The sequence below is a fragment of the Euprymna scolopes genome, chromosome 40, assembly GCF_053919585.1.
Source record: "Euprymna scolopes isolate OS-2025 chromosome 40, ASM5391958v1, whole genome shotgun sequence".
NCBI lineage: Eukaryota > Metazoa > Mollusca > Cephalopoda > Sepiida > Sepiolidae > Euprymna > Euprymna scolopes.
This window is the reverse complement of record NC_136521.1, coordinates 45,871,008-45,892,595: the sequence shown is the minus strand read 5'-3', so window position 1 is coordinate 45,892,595 and position 21,588 is coordinate 45,871,008. Positions and strand designations below refer to the sequence as shown.

Here is a 21,588-nt window from a genome sequence, read left to right as displayed (position 1 = left end):
TCGCTTCACAACTTTTTAAATCTTTTTATATCACATATAAATCGTAATATTTCACAGTTAACAACGAAGCTTGCCTGTCTATTTAATTTGCTCGATTTCGGGAAGATAAATATTCAACATTTGTCACTCTCCGCATGTGGGTTAGTCTTTTTCCTATAACATCTTGGGAAAATACTATCCCGCAGTCAAACTTGACCTCATTAACTCATTAAAACGGGCATCTGCCAAATCCAAGTAATTAAATAAATTCAAACGTGTTTCCGTTAGCAACTCGCGGTGGGACAATCGTTAACGTTGCATTTTCTTTTTTTTTTTTTCACACTTTAATTTACAACTTTGTCTCAACGGTTCGGGTTCGATCCTCATACTTACCTACCAAGACATTTTTTACCCCCCCCCCCCCCCGGAGTTTCCACACACACACCTCCAAACATCCGGGCAACGCCGGGTACCCCTCGCTAATCTATATATATATAAAAGGCAAAATTTGTGTGACCATTTCATGTATGTCTCGCAAAGGCTTCTTTCACCGACGGTCCCGGGGTCGTTACTATCACTTAGAGCTGTTTATGTACCCGCTAGATAATAATATCTAGGATTTGAGAACGCATGTAGTGTCTAGATTTATTTACGTCGATTTTTACATAATTATTGCTATTTTGTCTTCTGATGTGTTGATTTGGCTTTTTCGTATAAAAAGCAAAACTAATTCAAAGCTAACAAGCTGTTCTCGGTATCGCGCTGGGAACGTCCAGAAGCAATGAGCTTTGATCAATGTGGGGCCAAACTCCATATATCAGACAATTGCTATTCAATCTGGGCAATCCCTTTTAGATGGGGAGCAAGGGAGCCAGTTCCACCCCCCACCACCACCACCACCATCATCTTGGGGAAGCGAAAACTGCCCCGCATTGAAACAAAGTAAACAAACCCAAAAAATCTGTCCCTCATTAAATAAAATACTGCTACGTCATCTCGTAACGCTCCCGCGATGACCTCCTTTAACGGCTATCTGTCAATCAAACCTCTTTCACTCGCTTTATAAGCCTTATTTTAACACTAATTAATTCTTCTTACTCCTGACCTGGACGGTTAAGTGGTTGGCATTTGTTTCACCTCCGCGTCAAGGCTTCCGGGTTCAATCCCGCCTCCTGACCAAAACTATTTTTTTTCTTTTACATCTTTAAACACCCGGGCAACGGGGTTTTTTTTTTTTTTTTTACTTCGCTTATTCTTTAGTTTACCCCCCCCCCCTACACACAGTGTTTTTTTTTTTTTTCGGGGGGGGGGTCCGATTTTTTTAACATTGTTTCAGGGTTATTACTTACCCCCCCCCCCCATACACACACCTACAAACACCCGGACAACGCCGGGTACTCCCTGCTAGTCTATAATATAAATATCCCCTATCTGTTTAAATGTATGTATGTGTGCATGTCTGCCTAAAACTTTCGACAGAGGTGATGGATTTTCACGGTATCAGTATTGTTTTAAAGCTTGACCCTTTGGACGAGAAATATTGAAAAATTGTCCAAAAAGATTAATTCCTTCAACCTCAACTGGGCACTTTTCTACAGGGAGGGGTCGCTTTTTTCGCCAATATTTTCGAAAGTCAACCCCTCTTTTCGATTGTCTAGCCTTAATTTAAACCTACATCACTTCCGATTTGGCGATGGGGGCAACAACAAAGTCATTACATGTTTTTTTTTTCACATTCTTTTCCTCCTTCGTGTCATGGGTTCGAGCCTGCGTGCCTACTACCACGTCGTTTTTTTGTTTTTTTGCTCAACACACATCTCCAGACACCCGGACAATGCCGGGCACCCAGGCTAGAAGATGTATATAAAAATTTTCAGATCACGCTTTGTAAGTTGAAAATTTCGTATTTGGTGGCTCCACTGTATTGTGTCAAATTATTTATTTTATACATCATTCAGATGATTAATGGTTTCAGACTTTTAAACAGCACAATTTATTGATTTTCCAATTATTGACAAAATGATATTTAGATTTGATTGTGAGATTAAAATAAACAATTTTTTTTTTTTTACTTTCTTTCCACCTCGGCATTCACCATTTAGTCAACGAATTTTATAGGTTTTCGGGTATGCTGAAAACGAATATCACATTTAAATTTAGGGCAGACAAGTAGTTTTCTGGATATTAAGACTTTTATTAACCAATATAACAGGTTTGCGGAATCAAAGATTTTAGCTGGAGTCGGATTTCTAAGAGTACTAGAAGTTAGAGTCGGAGTCAGAATATTTTATTCGACTCCAACTGCTTAAATCCAATAAATTTATTTTTTTACAAGGTTTTCCTTCTTGGTTTTTATATACGTCTTGTCGATGGGACAGAGGCTGAGGCCTAGATGACAGTTCAGGACCTATCAGGTTGGCGACTCTCTTTTGAACCCTGTCCCGGAGCGAGAGACAAGCAGCAGATGCACCAGCCCAGATGTGACAACAGTACTCCATACATGGGCGAATGGTGGCCTTATAGAGGTTGAGGATACTGTCAGGCGTAAGTAGTTTTCTAGCACAGTAGAGGGAGCCAACCTTCCTTGCAGCAGCGTTGGCAATGCCCTCAATGTATCTATTCCAGTTCATATTCCCTGTAAACGCTAGGCCGAGGAGTTTAAAAGAAGTACTTTCAGGCAATGTGTTCTTGGCCATTGCTATTGGTGGCAGAGAAGATTTCTTGTAGTTGTTGAAGGAAACAAGCTTAGTTTTAGCAGCATTGAATGTGACCATCCATTTTTGTCCCCATTCCACTACAGATTGGAGATCATCCTCTAGTGTTTCTGCAATTTCCTTAGATATGTGTTCATTTGTTTTCCCCTCATATCTGTTATAGAGAGTGGTGTCATCAGCAAATATACCCATCTCCGAAACCATTTTATCAGGGAGGTCATTTATGCATATCAGGAATAATAGAGGTCCAAGGATAGACCCCTGAGGTACTCCCGCATTTATGTCATATTGTTTAGATGTATGACCGTCAAGGACAACTTGGATTTTTCTCTTCCTTAAGAAGGATTTAATTACATTATAAATTCTTCCAGTGATTCCATATGATCTAATTTTCCTCAGAAGACCATCGTGCCATACCCTGTCAAAAGCCTTAGATATATCAAGGGCTACCACTCTACCCTCCCCTGTTTTGTCCAATGAACGGTATATGCGTTCAGAAACTACAATTAAGATATCTGCTGTTGAACAGGCTTGCCTGAATCCATATTGTTTGTCAGTCAGGAGTTTAGCAGCTGTTAGGTGCTGGACTAGGGCTTGATTAACTAAGGACTCAAATATTTTAGCGAAAAGCGGGAGGAGGCTAATGGGGCAATAATTTAGTGGGTCAGTTCTTTCACCAGAATTCTTGAAGACTGGTACCACAGAAGCGGTTTTCCAGCAGTCGGGAAAGCAAGATTCGTTGAGGCATTTATTGTAAAGTTTGGAGAGAACTGGAGCAACCTCGGCAGAGCACTTTTTTAATAGCACAGCCGGGATGAGATCTGGTCCACATGCTTTTGAGGTGTCTAGGTTTTTTATAATAGCATGTACCTGAGAAGGGGTGATTTTCAAATCGTCTAGTGTGGCATCTGTTCGCAGAGGAAAATCAGGGAGGGAGTGGTGTACCAGGTTCAGTGTGGAGTTTGAGGCAAACCGACTGGCAAGCAGATTAGCCTTGTCAGTTGCCGTGCAAGCAACCTCATGATTGTTTGATAGAGGGGGAATAGTTGACTGTCCATTATTTACTACGCTGTTGTAGATTTTCAAAAAATCCCGGGTTCCTAATTTCTGTGCTTCGATGCGTTTTCTGGTGGTTTCAGAGTAATCTGTCTTAGCTGTCTCTATCACTCTCTTACAATTATTTCTAGCTTCTATATACTTCTGTTTATTTGAGCTGGACTTATGTCGGTTGCTGCCTTTGACAAATGGCAGCTGCACAGGCAGAAGTAAACCATTGGGGAGAGTGGAGCTTGCTATAGAATTTCCGTGTGGGAACATGTGCTTCAATTGCAGTTTTGAACCATTCAGTGGTCTCATTTGCACACTGTTCCGCTGGAAGAGTAAAGATATTTTTCCATGGGGCATCTCTGATGAGTTCCCTGATGGTTTCCCAATCAGCCTTTTTGTAATACCTCGTTGTTTTGAGTAGTGGGTCTTCAGTTTTAGCGCGAGAATTTAAGCTGATTTCTACCATTATCACAGCGTGATCAGCATTCCCGAGTGGGCTGTGGGCATTTGTTGTACAGTCATCGGGAACAGTTGTCAGAAAGAGATCTAGAAGTGAGGCATGTTGATCTTGCTGGTCTGGGAAACGTGTCGGAAATGTAACCATCTGAGATAGGGAATGGGATATAGAGAAGCTATGTGTTGTGCTACCAGCTACGTCTGTGTGATTGGAGAATCCTAGCCAGTTACTGTGGTTGACATTGAAGTCACCAAATTTGCAAATTTGCTGGTATTGGTATTAATTGAAACAGCATAAAATGAAAACTAGTCACAAATGCAAAAAAACATTTTTGTGCAAAAGGTTTACAAAATGGTGAAAAAATGTAAGAAATCAGAGGATACATTAAAAGTCAAGAATAAAAAAAAACAGATGAAAAGATATGGAGAAATTATCTATTATCGATACGAAAAGATGATAAGAAAAATCTGGAATTATGCTTCCGACATGCAGAATCCAAATAAAATCCAAAATGTATGTAGTAATCTCAAAGATTGTAATAATTCTAAAAGTTTGTAATAATCCAAATATGTGTAATCTATGTTTGCAGAAAAATCCGTTTGTAAGCTGTCCATGAGTAAAGATTATTTAAATGCGTTTTGATTTGGATACAATTTGGTTGTCTTCAAGTCCAACATAAACAAATTCTTGATAAACCGTCCCTCTAAGTAATCCAATTGACCAAATTTCCATTACTAACGATTACTACAATATTATCCCATTGATTACTGTACACTCAATAACCCTTGTCCTCGAGAGGCCTCTGGGCCTTGATAAGTGGTCACCCCCATGTAAAAAAAAAAAATAAAAAAATCTTTTTTTTTTACAATTAAGGTTTGGTTTGGTTTAGTTGTTTTGTTTTATGGCATATCAAACCTTTTCAGGTTATTTAATTATTTAATTATTTTGGAAACAGTATTCATGTTGCAATCAGTTATTTTGTAGAAGGTTTTTATTCTTCAAGTTCTTTGTATTTTCAATCGCTAGTTTGTAGTGTTTGGTTTGGTTTGGTTGTTTTATGGTGGATTTTATCGTTTTTGTTTCCTGCCCTGCAGAACATGAATGAGTTTTGCCATGGGAGAGGGAAATTAATGTTTAGTACATTTTATGTTAGGAAACCGGTCACGAAGTCAGGGAGATACAAAGAGAAAGGGGGAAAAGGTGGGTTGCTGATTTTGGTTTTGCAGAATATGATTAAGTTTTGCAAAAAGGAAGTAGAAAAACAAAAAGGCATCAATGTTAGGTGCATTTCATCTCAGAAAGCCAATATCTTCACATAGCCTGATCTGGTAGCACCAGTATATAATTAAGGACAATATATATATATATATATATATATATATATATATTGTCCTTAATTATATACTATATTAAATAATATTGTTAGAATTCAAAAGATTGGACAGTTAAAGGCGAGTTTCTCATTTTTATTTACTGTTTAATTTAAAATTTTTCGTTTATATGTGTATATGTACTGTGTGCGTGTGTGTATGTCCGTACTTATATGTGTATATATTTAAAACTGACGTGGCACCTTCTCATTGGCTATACCTCCTTCTCCCCCTTTCCTTTCCCATTCCCCTTTTCCCCGTGCATGCTCATAATTTCACTACACCGATGAAGACTGAAGGATCGGTCGAAAAAAAAAAAAGTTTAAAAAATTTTTTTTCATAATATTATGTTGTATTCCTGCACGTCACCAATTGAAAACGAATAAAGAAAACTTATAAGCTTTTATACTTTTCGTATTCTTTTTTATACATTTCCATTCATATATATATATATATATATATATATATATATATATAAAGCTTTGAATATTTTCTAAAACATAAAATAATGCAGTTTAAATTCCTAGCGACGGTTCAACATATCACGGACTTATTACTTGCATAAGCAGTCTTACTGCTAGAAAACTCACAATTACAACTATATAACAAGGAATAAAAAAAAAAAAACAAGGAAAAAAAAGAAACTTTAACTTAAATTGTTAAATAGAAAACGGGGGGGGGGGAGTGATGGAAAAATAGTAAACATCAGCTGTTTACCATGTAGCTGTTTTCCTGATCTTAAAATCAGGACGTCTGTTAAATTCATGGCTTTCTAGTGGAAACCTTAACATCATCAGATGCAATGTAACCTGATCTAGTAAGGATAAAAAAAATGCTGTAATTTATGTTACTTTCAGCACCACTTAAAAGATCTGCCATCTGTCTGTTTTAGTCTGGCATGCGTTTCTCTTTCTTCCGACCACATGCTGGGCACAGCTGGCTCATTCTGATTCTTGACTATATACGTCTATTTTCTTTGACGTCGACTTTCTTCCTGCGCCAAACATGTGCTGTATTTTTCTCCTTTTTTTTTTTTCTTGCACACTTCCTAATTTGTTTACGCATGTTTTTTGGTTACTGCGGCTAATCTCTTCTACAGCCAGCCATCCTCTGCTGCTGCTGATAATTTCCCACACGCTCATATGCACTATGTTTCATGTGGACAGACAGACAAAATCTAATATATAAAAGGCTATATGTCTGTCTGTCGCCATATTTTCAAACTCTATCTCCTCCGAAACTAAAAGTCGCTATACGTTTTGTACATTCATCTTCGTTTATTATTTATAATTTTTAATCAGTTCATATACGTGTCACGTTAGTACAGTGGTAACGTCACTAGCTTTGAATGCTACAGTTTCAGTTTCGATTCTAGCTGATGGCATCTAAATATTTTTTTTTTTACTTTTGAAATAACGACTATAACAATATATACGAAATTTGGACAAATTAAAATATTATATTTAAGCATATTTTACGCCCGAGCAAAGCCAGGCGTCCCTCCCCGCTAGTCTATTTATATAAGTAAATCGTATATATGTAATATTTTACTTACTCCATCCACTTCTAAATCACCACATTAGTACCTGCTCCATCTAGTGCTCCAATCATTCAGCAAAAGATAAAAATATTATCAGTAATATTCGACATAGTTGATACCCGAGCAATGCTGAGTACTCCTGCTAGTTTATAATGAGTTGAATTTGTCCAGAATCGATTTTTCCAATTTTTTTTCCATCAGCTGATTGGGAGAAAGAGAATTTTAAAATTTATTTATTTTATTTTTTTTTTCAATGAAATTATTACTATATCTTAAAAGAGTCACTTGGTTAGTGCTAGTTTTTACACGTTTTCGAAGATGACTCAAAAATGGGGCACCTGAACTCAGAAATGATAATGAGCTCGTTAAGCGTTTCTTTATGACGTGAAATAGTTTTAACGAGTTATAAATATGTAACTTTTTAGAAAAGGGAGAAAAACCTGCAAGCAAAAAAAAAAACAAAAAAAAAAAAAACTTTAAATATTTATCTATCTTGCTGTCTTTCTTCCTATCTCTCTGTCTGTCTTTTTTCTTTCTTTCTTTCTATCTATCTATCTATCTCCCTATATATATCTTCCTCTCTTTTTCTTTCTCTCTCTCTCTCTTTATCTTTCTCCCTATATATACTTCTCTTTCCCTTTCTCTTTCTCCTCTCTATCTTTTCTCTCTCTCTCTCTCTCTCTCTCTCTCTCTCTCTCTCTCTCTATATATATATATATATATATATATATATCTTTTGTCTCGCTCTCTACCTTTCTCTCTCTCTCTCTCTCTCTTTATCTTTTCTTTTTTTCTCTCTCTATCTTTTTTTTCTCTCTCTCTCTCTTTTCTCTCTGTATATATATCCTTCTCTCAGACTCTCTATCCATTTCTCTATCTGTTGATATGTTTGTCTATCTTTATATCTATCCTAAAGTATGTCTATCTATTATTTCAGTAATATGAAAATATATTTATGGCAAGAAAGCCACACAAAAATGTTCGTGTTTCATTTCTGGATGAAAATCATCAAGAAATTAGCCTGATGATTTTTCACCCAAAATGAAACACAAACGCTTGTGTGTGTGGCTTACTTGTGATAACCATATGTTTACGCCGCCACTAAACTCTACCCATCTATTGAGCACTGTTAAAGTAAATACTGAAATATATATTTCTCTATTTCTTTCAAGTTGTGTATATGTATAGGATTCACTCCTAAACTAATTAACCGATCATTATGAATTTTACAATGCAGTTATTAGGTGTAAGAGTTGATAATGCAAGATATATTTAGTTTTATGCCAAAAGGGGTAAGAAAAGGGTGGAAGCCCTTCTTGAAAATTCAGATACGCCTGAGTTTTGTGAAAATTTGACAAAACCTATTGAACATCAATCTCTACTATTATATAAAAGGAACTTTGTGTATGCATGCGCCAGTGAGTTTGTTCCTTATAGACTCCAAAACATCTGGGTCGATTTTTATGAAACTTCACACAAATGTATTTCATGTATATGGCAGTGTTGTGAGATAGGATTTGTATCGAAATATCTTTGATAAGTATCGATAATCGAAAAAATCCGATGAAAGAAGGAACAGGCGTTTTTGACCAAAGTTAACACCTTATACAGCCTAACATCACAAGTGCATTTGAGAAGTTTTATCACCACACAAGCATAAAGGCTCGGCATATAAAATCAACAGTACGTTCTTTGATATGACAGGGGAACATTCGAAATGAATGTTTCTCTATTTAGAGCACAATTGGAATGATGATACTTGACTTTTGTATTTTAAACTTTAATTCAAGCTATTATATATAAAAATAATTTTATAAAATCAACAGTAGGTTCTCTACAGTGCAATATACACTACAATATATTTTGGATTAAGTCACTGCGGTGAGGCATATGAACTAGAGCAGGCAATCAATCGATTTGATAAGCAATTTCACCGGTTTTGATTACAATAAAAATATGGGAGTGTGAAACATTCATTTATCATCATTCAATCCCCGGCAACGCCGGGTCTTTTTCATTATTATTATTATTATTATTGTTATTCTAGTTAATACAGTATATACAACCAATTTTTTTTTTTTTCAATAAATCTTTATAGTAAATAACAGAAACTTTTTGAGAATATTTTGTATTGGATAAGTTTTTTTGTTTGTTTTTTTTTTTTTTATAATTTTGATTTTAGTATGACACACTCGTTGCAAGCATAAGAGGACTTTGCTTGAAAAGCAGTCATAAATATTAGTAAAATTTTAGTTTCTATGGAGTATTTTAAAGGTTTTTTAAGGGGCATAATATCGGCACAATCTCTCATTTCCAAATTCAAAAATTTCAGATTTGCACTGAATTTGATCTTCAGTCATTAGACACCAGTTTATGCAAGATTTCTTGAATTTCAATTTTTTTTAAACTTAAGTGTAAGCCATGAAATATGGAACGTTTTCTGGAATCAAAATAATGTAATAGATTTTGTTCAACATTAGAATAAGTAATTGCACTTAAGTGAACAACAAGGATACTAAAAAGAGCTGTCGGTTGGTTTCAATAAAAAGCAGAGCAATGTTGGTAGCTGGTTTGACTACCCCATACCCAACGTTACAATCTTCAAAGGAAGAAAAATTTTAAAATAAAAGGCATAATATTTAATATAATTATAAATATTATTATATCTTGTTTATTTTTATCTACATAAGCCAAATCATAAATTTTGTGCAAAGCTGTTCTGTTGGTGGAATTAGTTTTAATCTTCCTGTAATGAGCATTCTCCTAGTGTGTATGTGTGTGTATATATATATATATATATATATATATATATATATATATATATATATATATATATATATATATATATATAATTTGTAGAACCCCGGGATACGGTAGCCTTAGGATTCGTTTTTTTTTTTTTTTTTTTTTTTTGCTCTCATGTTACGATGTGAAATATGATCTTTTCCGGCTCCTGGTTACGGTATTCGCCCCACCTTATGGTGTTATTTATAATGTGTATTGTATACTGTACTGCATTTTGTTACAAATTTTTAATGCCGTATCCCGGGGTTCTACTCTATATGTGTGTATAAATGTACGTGTTTCTGGATGCATGTGTGTGTTTATGTACATGTGTATGTATGTATGTATGTATGTATGTACGTACGTGTGTGTGTGTGTGTGTGCATGTATGTATGCACGTGTATGTGTGTATGTACGCATGTGTGTGTGTGTGTGTATGGATGCACGCATGCATGTGTTTGTGGATGCATGCACATGTGCGTGTGTACGCATACATATATATATATAATATTATAATGTGATAGATTATTTTTAGGCATAAAAATTTATCTCTTCATGCATTGATCAACTCGAGTAAACATTACTTTTTCTGGTCATCATGGAAACCAATTTCATGTTAGTCATTAATTTCTACACGTGCAACTGAGACGCAAGAGAGGTGGGTAAGGTATTTCAGAATCCAAACCAAATTCTGCACCAAGCTTCTCTCACGGCACATGCAATCTTAACAGTGCACCATCTTTCATGTGATGACGTATGGAACTGAAATCTGAAAACGTCTACCAGTTGCGTGTTTGCAGATGTAGAACAGTTGCGGTAGCAGAGGTAATCCGAGGAAAACCTTGGAAGAAATGGTAACAGTAAATTTAATGCAGGAATAAATAAAGGCCAAGCCAGAGACAGGTTAGTTCGGAAGTCAATTTCTAAAAAGTTTTCAGCTATGACATTGTCATGTTTCTGAAATTTTTGAGATGCGGATTGCTTATTCGTATTATTTGGATTCTGCGTTTGAAATTTCGTGCAGATTCTAGAGTTCAACAAGATACACCTGAAGAAGGTCGGAGGGTACATCGACTGAAACGTTGTGAAAATAACACTCAAGATGAGAACAGTAGTCCAAAGAATCCAAATAATATATATAACACTGTCGTTTTCAAGTCTAATGTAAACAAGTTCTTGTTGACCTCTCTTCTTAAATAATTAAATCCTACCCAAGTTCATCACAGTCTTGTCACACTGGCCACCTGACAGTCATTGATCCTTATTCTTTGGCCCTTGATAAGCGGTGCACTCCCCAGTAAAAAAAAAAAGGAGTGAATACGTAAAGATCAGATCAGAGAAAATATTGCAGCATTAAAAATTTTTTAAAATTCAATTTAACATTATATAACCAGTTCTTAATGTTGTAATATTTTAAGTTATAAATTTATTATATTTTTTACTAGAACATCTTGTCCTTTTCTTTTCCAGTTTTAACAACTAGTCCTTTACTTTTCCATGTTTAAGCTTAACCATATTACTTTTCATGCTTGCATTTTTCTATTGTAATAAAGAGGTAAAGATTAAGTTTACAAACCAAAAGCTTCTGTAAACTTAATAAATACTAGTGTTTATATAGTAATCCCAACCAAATAAAAAAGCTCAATGCAACTAAAATAGGAAGTAGAGCTTGTCATGAAATAACACAATTAAACTCTGTAAATTATAATTTATAATAATTTATTGTTCAACCGGATACTCAAAAAGAAATATTTGGATTAAGGAAATCTTAATATTTCTTTTTGAGTATCCTGTCGAACAACAAATTATTGTAAATTATAATTTACAATGTTTAGTTGTCCTTTTATATATATATATATATATATATATATATATGGCGATTAAGCTACACTGAATATTCCGCATTTCATCCACTCTAGGACTTTTCAGGCTTATGCGTGAAAACAACAAACAACCACAAAATTCGCGCATAAGCCTGAAGAGTCCTAGAGTGGATGAAACGCGGAATATTCAGTGTAGCTTAATCGCCATATATATTTTATAACTTACTAACTAGCTCTACCTACGTATTGAGCACTTTTGAAGTAAATACTTAAAGTTTTACGCATAAATTTATATTTTCGTATACTAATTTTATGAGTAAATTAAGTAGTTATATATATATATATATATATTGTTTTTTTTTTGTTTTTTTTTTGTTTTTTTTTTTCTCCCTCATAGAAATTACTTCATGCCAACATTACTTAATTCCGACATTTACTTCTGAAGACAGTCGGCGAAAAGTACTTCAAGTTTCTTCACCGTTCCCCCTTTTCTTTTCTCTTTCTCCCCCTTTTAGTCGATCTTCTTCCTTTTCAATTTATTTTTCTTACTTTTAGTCGATCCTGTTTCTTTTTACATTATAGTCGATCTTTTTTTATAAGGTTTAAAAAAAAAAAAAAAAATGCCCCACTTTGCTTTTAAACCATTACAATTCTGTTGTACTTCGAATTTAATATATATATATATATATATATATATATATATATATATATATATATATATATATATAATGAATGAATGGCAAAAGTCTATATTCCAAAGTTCATGATGTTGACCATCTTACAATTTATTCCTTTAATTCAGTTAATATTTACAATTCTTAACAGTATCTGTTTCATAGCACAAAATCAATCACTTAATTATTATATCAATCAGTGAATCAATTTTGCCCTTAACTCATCAGAACAAACATCGATCCACCAAAATGAGATAAAGTGCATTTTGACATGATTAAAAATCCGAAAATTGGAAGAGAAGCTGTAAATACCTTTTAATATGTTTACATTATGCTATTTTGAAGATATAAATAAATATATAATGATTAAGTGATTGATTTTGTGCTACGAAACAGATACTGTAAAGAATTGTAAATGTCAACTGAATTAAAGGAATAAATTATAAGATGTTCAACACCATGAACTTTGGAATATAGACTTTTGTCATTTATTTAATATATTGCTCTGTAATTACATTGAGCTTCTTAAATAAGGATTGATATATATTATAAAAAAATATATTTCCGCAGAAATATATATATACAAATAAAAAATTTCAAATGTTTAGACCCAAAATTGGCAGAGAAGTTTGGTAAAGTCTGCAAAGGTCAACTCTTTCAACTTTAACCTCTTGGCAGCCAAATTTATATATATATATATGCTACCTAATACCAACACTATCATAAATGGCCAATCACTGGAGGAAGTTGACCAGTTTCCTTACCTAGGAAGCATCATAACATCTACTCCCACATGTACGAAAGATGTGGAAAACAGAATCAGGGCGACTCACTCTTCCTTTGGTCGCCTCAACAGCCGCGTATTTAACAACCACGCACTGAAATCAGCCACTAAAATCGTATTGCTCTGTAATTACATTGAGCTTATCAAATAAGGAAATAACGTATATTTCCACAGATATATATGTAGTAAGTTAGAATATATATATATTGCGATTAAGCTACACAGAATATTCCGCGTTTCATCCATGCTAGGATTCCTCAGGCTTATCATATATATATATATATATATATATATATATATATATATATATAAAAGTGAAAGTGTCTGTGTGTGTGTGTGTCTGCGTACATTTCCCTACGCAATAACTCTGTCAATTTTAAGCCTACAGATTCGAAATTTGATATACAGGGTACTGAGATTTGGAAAAATCGATATGATTGGTTTTCGGACAGAAATTTGGCGATTAAGGGGTCAAAGTTCAACGATTTGACCTTTGAGAACTCTACCAAACTCCTCCTACAATTTTGGGTCTAAACACGTGAAATTTTAGATATAGATTCCTTGGACATGGATCTGACTTAATAACTTTATTTGAGCCGTAAACAATATATTTTAAGGAGTCATAATAGGGGCCAAAGTTAAAAAAATACTTTTTTTTTTTTTTGCTCAAGATACACTTCCAAACACCCGGGCAACGCCGGGTACCCATGCTAGTATATATATATATATATATATATATATATATATAATGCACACATTTACTGTTTTTGGCCTGAATGACAAATTTGTAAGATTAAAAATTGTTCCCACAATATTTTTACTCAATTTTTTTTTTCTTTCTAGGGAAGGAAGGGTGGAGACTTGTGAAAGTAGAGGATTCTTTTTCAAATATCAATCTCCTCATCTTAGTCAGTCAGCATAGATCAGGTCTCGCATCCCTCCCTCGCTCCCTCCCAAGAAAAAAACAAAAAAAGAAACACGAAAAAATAGTAAGTAGTGGAGAAAAAAAATCAATGAAATTGTATGTTAATTATCTTAACTGTTGTTGATTTCAATAAACAGGAATCGAGCGAGATTACGATGATGGCGATGGTGATGACGTATGGACTTGCCATAATTCCTCCATAATTCTTTTTTTCTGCTATTATAGAAATTACTTTCTCTTCCGCCCCCACCTCCCACTCTTTCCCCACTTCCAACTACGCGTCGGACATCTGCACTAAAAAAACAAAACAAAAAAAACAAACAATTTTTCTAAGATGATAGTGTAAACCACTTAAGTTATTGTTTTGCAGGCGTGATTAATCGAAGCGTTCGCCATGATTAAAAAACCAAAGTTTTTCAAGAGCAGTACGCGTTGTCTGAAAAGTACTAGAACCGGATGTGTTGTGTGAGCAGTGTGAAGGATATATAAGCAGGAATCTTGAGCATGGCCTTAAAAGACATCCAATGGTGAGACCCCATTTAAGGGCTGTGGGGAATGTGGAGGTGCTTCTTAATAACCATTACTCTCGGGTCTACTTTGGCCCGGACTGATGATAAATGTTAGGTTATTTGGTGCTACCGGATCAGTTCACAAGAATCCGTGGCATAGTGGATACAGTACTTGTTAAAATTCAGTTATAAGTTACACTCTTTTGGAAGTTGATTCCTCAGTGCAGGCAATACTCAAAATACAATTGCGAATTACTTGTGACTTTCTACTCAGTCATGGCTGAGAGGACGAGAATTTGCTACTCTCCTGGATTAAATAATCGATTCTGTTCAGAAGTTCGACAAGATACATCTGAAGAAAATAGGAGGTTACATCGGTGAAAACGTTGTGAAAATAACACTTAAGATGAGAACAGTACCTATTTACTATGCCTCCCCACGGGACAGAGTTAGACACCAGGGTCGTTTTTTAACGTGGAGAAAAGGTACAAAAGTAAAAATTGTCTCAGTCGTGAAGGATTTCTCCTCCACTTAAAGAGAACAAGAAATAGAAGTGCAGCATCTGAAGAACAGATACTACACTTTGATCTTGTACCGAAGGCCAAGAAAATTGTCTGGAGAATCCAAATAATGCAGATTAAGCTGTCTGAAAATACTGGTTTTCTAACCTAAAATGTTATTTTTTTTTTAACTTATCAAAAATTATTTTTTAATTCTTTTCAGACGAGGCTTCGTAATTCGTGCATTCATTTTTTTTTGCAGACTGTTATCCTCATCTTCATAGTTGTTATTTTTTTTTTCACTTATCAAAAATTATTTTTTAATTCTTTTCAGATGAGGCTTCGTAATTCGTGCATTCATTCTTTTTTGCAGACTGTTATCCTCATCTTCATAGTTGTTGTTTTTTTTTTAACTTATCAAAAATTATTTTTTAATTCTTTTCAGACGAGGCTTCGTAATTTGTGCATTCATTCTTTTTTGCAGACTGTTATCCTCATCTTCATAGTTGTTGGGTTTTTTTCACTACATTTCGCCCAACTCATCCTCACCAGAAGAAGGCCAGAGGATGAGTTGGCCGGAACGAGGTGAAACTATAACTAGTATGAAGATGAAGATAACAGTCCGCAAAAAGAAAAATGTGATGTTGCTAGTCTCAGTTTTTTCTACAAATAGTATTATGGTATGTGCTTGATCTATTCCCTGCTTCCTTTGCTGCAGCTCGTTTGACTCATTGGTCTATTAGTCTTCATCAATTCGCTATTTTGATACCTCATGGTAATACAGATTCCTATTCCAGTAGCTTCTTTCTAAGAACCTACACACTTGTTGAACGCTTTTCCTGTTGACTGTTTTCCTCCTATCTATAGCCTTAGTTTTTCAAGACTAATATCTGAATAGCAAGTAAGAATTCGGGTAAGCATAGATGAAGTGCAGTTTGGTTTTATGCCTGGTCAGAAGTACCATTGGTGTTATGTTTATCCTGAAACAAATGTAATAGAAGTACCTCCTTGGTAAGAAGAATAAACTGTATTTGGGTTTTGTGAATCTGGAGATGGTTTTGATAGATCACCAAGAAATGTTAAATACATTGTGATAAGACAGATATATTCACTAATTGACCGATATACATATGTAATAATAATAATAACATTGCTACAGTAAAACATGTGTACCCTACTGACCCCACTATTGGAGCAACAAAATTATTCACTTGTATCAACTTGTACCGACATTGACAACACTTGTACCAACTTGTACCGACATTGACAACAATTGTATCAACTTGTACCGACATTGACAACAATTGTATCAACTTGTACCGACATTGACAACAGTTCCACAAGTAAAGATTTTTAGCATAAGAAGTGGTGTACTTGGTTAAATTCAGTTGTAAATGACATTCTTCTGGAGGTTGAAGGTTCAATCCTCAGTGCGGGTGACACTCAAAGTATAATTGTGTATTACTTAGGACTTCTATCCAGTCATGGCTGGCGCAATACGAGCATACTACCCCTCGTGGGAAAAATCAGTTGTCGGTGAAGGTTGTTCAAGCAAGGTAATAGAAATGCTCAAAGTTGTGATAGAATTAACAGCATTAATAGTTACAGATGTTAAAGCATGTAGAAAAATGGGGGGGGGGATATATTCGTTATTTTTTTCCTCTTCTTACTTTCTCTTAAATTTGCATACTGCTGCTGATGTTGTTGGTCATGTGACTAATTTCTGCCTGTTGATTGATGTGCACATTACCGCGTTTTGTAATAAATTTCAAAGCCGAAGTTGGCAGTTCAGAATTAAGTTTGGCACAGCATGGAATTAAATTGAGTTCGAAATGGGACTGGAATGGAATGAACATTCAAAATGTGTTAACATACTATCTTTTCTCTGTTTAAATAGGACGTTAAAATATTGAAGTGAACTTTTCTAAGTTACCTGGCGAAGTTAAAATATTAAAGTAATTGCATCTAAGTTATCTGATGTATTCGTATCTTTCTGAGAGAAATCTACTTAAAGGAAATCCAAGAAATCTGTCAAGGACTTGCAGTTAACTATGTCGAAAAATACCAAATTTAGGAAATATTCTCTCTCGGAAAGATTGAGTTGAAAGTGTCTATCACTAGATATTTTCTTCTAAGGCCTGAAGAAAACAGACACGCCTCAAGCTGCAGTTTTTCTAAGTCAAAAGAAAAGAATATTTCTATTCAGTCTCATAATCTGAAGGTCGTGAGTTCGATCCTCATCTGAAGAATATTTCTATTCTGACCTAACTCCAAGAAAAAAACAAGGAAGTTTTTTTCACAGGATTTCTTGCCTCTTTAAAGAACGTTATTATACAAAGAACTGTTTTTTTTTTGGGGGGGGTACAGGTTTTTCCTGCGGAAAAATGAGGAAATAAACTCCTCAATAAAAGAAAGAACATTCTCTGAACATTATTTCAGATAATAAGTCAACATTGTTCCAGATATTTTTACTAATCAACTTGAGAGGACTTTTATTTAAAAAGCTGACATTACAAAATGTAAACTTAAATTGCAAACAAAGGGAATTAACTCTTTGTGACTTTCTAAAAAAAACACGTTAGTTGAAATCTCATGTTATATAAAACAGCAGTAAGTAGTAAAAAAAAAAAACCTACTCAACCCGTCTTTCTTCCCATATTTCGTACTTGTTACACACAAAGAACCTTTCTTTGTAGCTGAGAGCAAAATCATAGTAGCAGACAGATTTAAACTTTTTTTTTTTGCCTCTAAGTTTCTTTCTTTCTTTTTTTTTAATAAAACAATTCATTTGTTTCTATCCACCAAGTCTTTTCTCTTATTTATTTTTTATTTTTTTGTTGCTTTTCTTCGTCCTTGTATTGGTAACATTATACATCAAAGTGACCTTCATTGGAAATGATGATAATAATTTCGACAAGCCAGTTACATCGGGATTGTGTACTGAGCCCTTTATTTTTTTACTTGGCAGTCACCACTTATCAAGGCCTAAAGGTCACTCGAGGATAAGGATTAATGAATGTAAGGTGGTAGTGTAGTAATCATTAATAGTGGAAATGGGGTAGAATTCGATTATCTATGGGGACGGCTCGACAAGAATCTGTTTACATCGGATTTGAAGGCTACTATATTGTATTCAACCAGGAAGCATCGTTTTCAGTCCTTTCATAGTTTATCGTCCAAATGACAATCTCATTGACTCTTTTCGTTAAGTAGCTTTTGAGCCTATGAAGTGGGGAAGTGGTGACTCGTTAGTGTAAAAAAAAGATGTTTGATAGAATTTGAACTTTTGGAAGTTTTATCGATCAGAGTTAAGCAAAAAATGTAAAAACAGAAAAGAAAAATATTTTTTAAAAAATAACAAAACAATTTTATTTTTTTTTAATAATTTGTGTGTATGTATATATATATATATATATATATATATATATATATATATGTATGTTTTCATATATCATAAAATATATATATTTTATTTATTTATTTTTTTTTTTTTCATACTATTTTTTATTATTTTGTGTCAGCGCACGTAGGCATGCTTAACACTATAAACTAAAAAGGTAAGGAGGTTTGACAGCTTTATGGCATGGACGAAGTACTTGTATAAAGTTAAGTGAAAATATGTTTCTTACATTCCCCCCCCCCCCCCCCCGTAGATGTAATTTGAAAATAAATCGCTGTGATATTCAAGTGTCTATAATTATTTAAGAGATTAGAGCATGTCAACAAAGTGTGTATTTGGGACAAAAACAAAAAACAAAAAACAATCTAATTATGACGTTTCTGAATTTTTGAGATGAGGATTGGTTGTTCGTATTATTTGGATTCTTTGGACTACTGTTCTCATCTTGAGTGTGATTTTCACAACGTTTCCACAACGACTCATAGCGTAGTGGTTAGAGTATTTGGCAAAAATCAATTGTAAAATGCGATATTCTCCTGAAGGTTGAAGGTTCAATTCTCAGTGTGGGCGACCGAAAAATACAATTGCAAATTACTTAGGACCTCTATCCATTCATGGCTGACGGAACAAGAACATGCTACTCCCGTGAAGTAAATAAAGGGTTCTGTCCAAATTCCCGAGTTTGACAGAAACATTTCCGAGTTTCAATAAAATACACCTGAAGAAGGCTGTAGATTACATTGACCGAAAGATGAGAACAGTAGTCCGATGAATCCAAATAATACACATCTAATTATGTTACTGGATTTTTGAGATGAGGATTGATAGTTTGGATTATTTGAACTACTGTTCTCATCTGGAGCGTTAGTCTCATAACGTTTCAGCCGATATTATGTTTCTGAATTTTTGATATGAGGATTGGTTATTCGTACTATTTGGTTTCTTCGGACTACTGTTCTTATCTGGAATGTTATTTTCACAAGGGCCCGTGGCATAGTAGATAAAGTACTTTAAAAAATTCAGTTGTAAAAACCCTTATCCCTGAGTGGCTTCCGGGCCTTGATAAGTGGTGATCACTGTGTAAAAAAAAAAAAAAAAAAATGACACTTTTCAATCTTCAGTGTGGTCGACACTCAAAAATACATTTGTGAATTGTAAAATGAAATTACTCTGATATTTAATTGTCTACAATTATGAAAGGGATTCGAACATAACAACAAAGTTTGTATTTGGAACAAACAAAAAAAAAATTATTATGTTTCTGAATTTTTGAGGTGAGGATTTTTTTTTTTTTTTTCTTCACCCCCAAACAAGGCATGTTGCCACTTCGGACGTAAGGGTCTACTAATTTGGGACTATGTCTAAGAAAGATTAAGATGTTGGTTTACGTTACATTTGAACTTCTGCATATCAGTACAGTTTGGGAAGCAAGCATCAGGAAGAGAATTCCTGTTCTAGGGAGTGTCTTAGGGGTCAATCCTTGGACCACTATTATTCCTGATATTCATGGTTCTAGATATGACCTTAAACTATATCCAGTGGTGAGGCCACTTCTTGTGGGCTTTGAAGTGTGGAGCCACTCTTTAATTGCCATTTCTCCCAGGTCCACTCTGACCCGGACTGGTAGTACCTGTTAGGGTCCCAACTATGGGTTAAATAGAAACCGACTTAAAAAAACATATACTCTATTAAAACTTGTTCTTCAAAATCACTGGATTCGGCATTAAATAACCTGAAAAGGGTTGATATGTCGTAAAACAAAAACAACCAACCAACCAATCTGATATTCATAAACGAACTCCCTGATAATATTGTGTCCGAGATGGGTATATTTGCTGATGATACAATTAGATTGCAGACCCTTTTTTAGGATCCCATCCAAGAGGGAGAGACTAGTGGTAGATGCAGCAACCCAGACAGGATTAATAGTTTGGATTATTTGGACTACTGTTCTCATTTTTGTAACATTGTACATGTTTTTTTAATGGTTCAGAATAATCTTTCGTAACATTTTAACGGACCCAACACGTTGTAGATAAAAGTCTCGCAAAGAAACAAAGGAAAGAAATTCGACTCATTTTTTTTTTTTAACAAGTCATTTATTCTTGGTATTTCCAACAACGCATTGCATCTTGTTTTAAACAAATTTATCTTGCATCAACATGTCTTCTTGAGACGCTCTCGTCACCTACATGTCGCTCATTGTTATTTTCCGGCCACATGTTTCTTTTTATCTCTGTTTTTTGCTTTCTTTTCTCTTCTTCCACTGTGGTGTCACTTTGCACAGCTGGCTTGGTCAATTGCATACATGTCTCATGAAGCGTTAGTGCCTCTGTTACAATCTTGAGTGTTATTTTTGCAAGGACGCGTGACGTAGTAGATAGAGTACTTGATAAAATTTAGTTGCAAAAGTATCGTCTTCTGGAGATTACAGGGAGTGTCCATTGTCTCTTGAGACTGAACAGAGGCATCGTTGTTTGGTAACTAAAAATGAAGTTTTGTTCTGCTTATTCACATTTCAAGTCTGTGTTTTTAACCATTTTGCCATCATCACCTCCCCGATGATGATACAGGGTGGTACGAAGCTGTGCTTCATTGATTGGTTCTCTATTCTTGTTATTTTGGCGCGAGGGACAAAAAAAAAATTTGCAGGTGTTAAGCGATGCCTTATTAAATAGATTATAAGTTAAAGGGATTCTACATCTACTAACCCATGCATTCTCGGCCATTTTTTTTTAATGTGACCAAACTAACAAAGTCTTCTGTCTTGGTATGCTTAGTCTCCCCCAATGATGCTGGGTTAAACAGAGCTGAGAGGGAAAAAATAACGAAATACCAAAGTCTTATGTATGACATGAAAAGAAACTGGAATCTTAGGAAGATCTTCATCATTCCAGTAATTATAGGAGTAACTGGACTCATGAAAAATTTCAAAAACTACTTGACAAATATACCTGGTGAACAAAGTGCAAGAGAAATTCAAACAATTGCACTTAAAGGGCCAGTCAGAATCTTAAAAAGATCTCTTAGTTGGAATACCTGAGTTAGCTCGTGAATGTTTGGCATTTCATAGGATGCCCCA

The 21,588-nt window shown here is 34.6% G+C and overlaps 1 protein-coding gene across 1 annotated transcript in view; it reads left to right on the top strand.

Annotated features, from left to right (window-relative positions):
* LOC145265529 (palmitoyltransferase ZDHHC17-like) overlaps positions 1-21,588 on the top strand; it is a 125,817-nt gene that overhangs the window by 11,420 nt on the left and 92,809 nt on the right. The window lies entirely within an intron of this gene.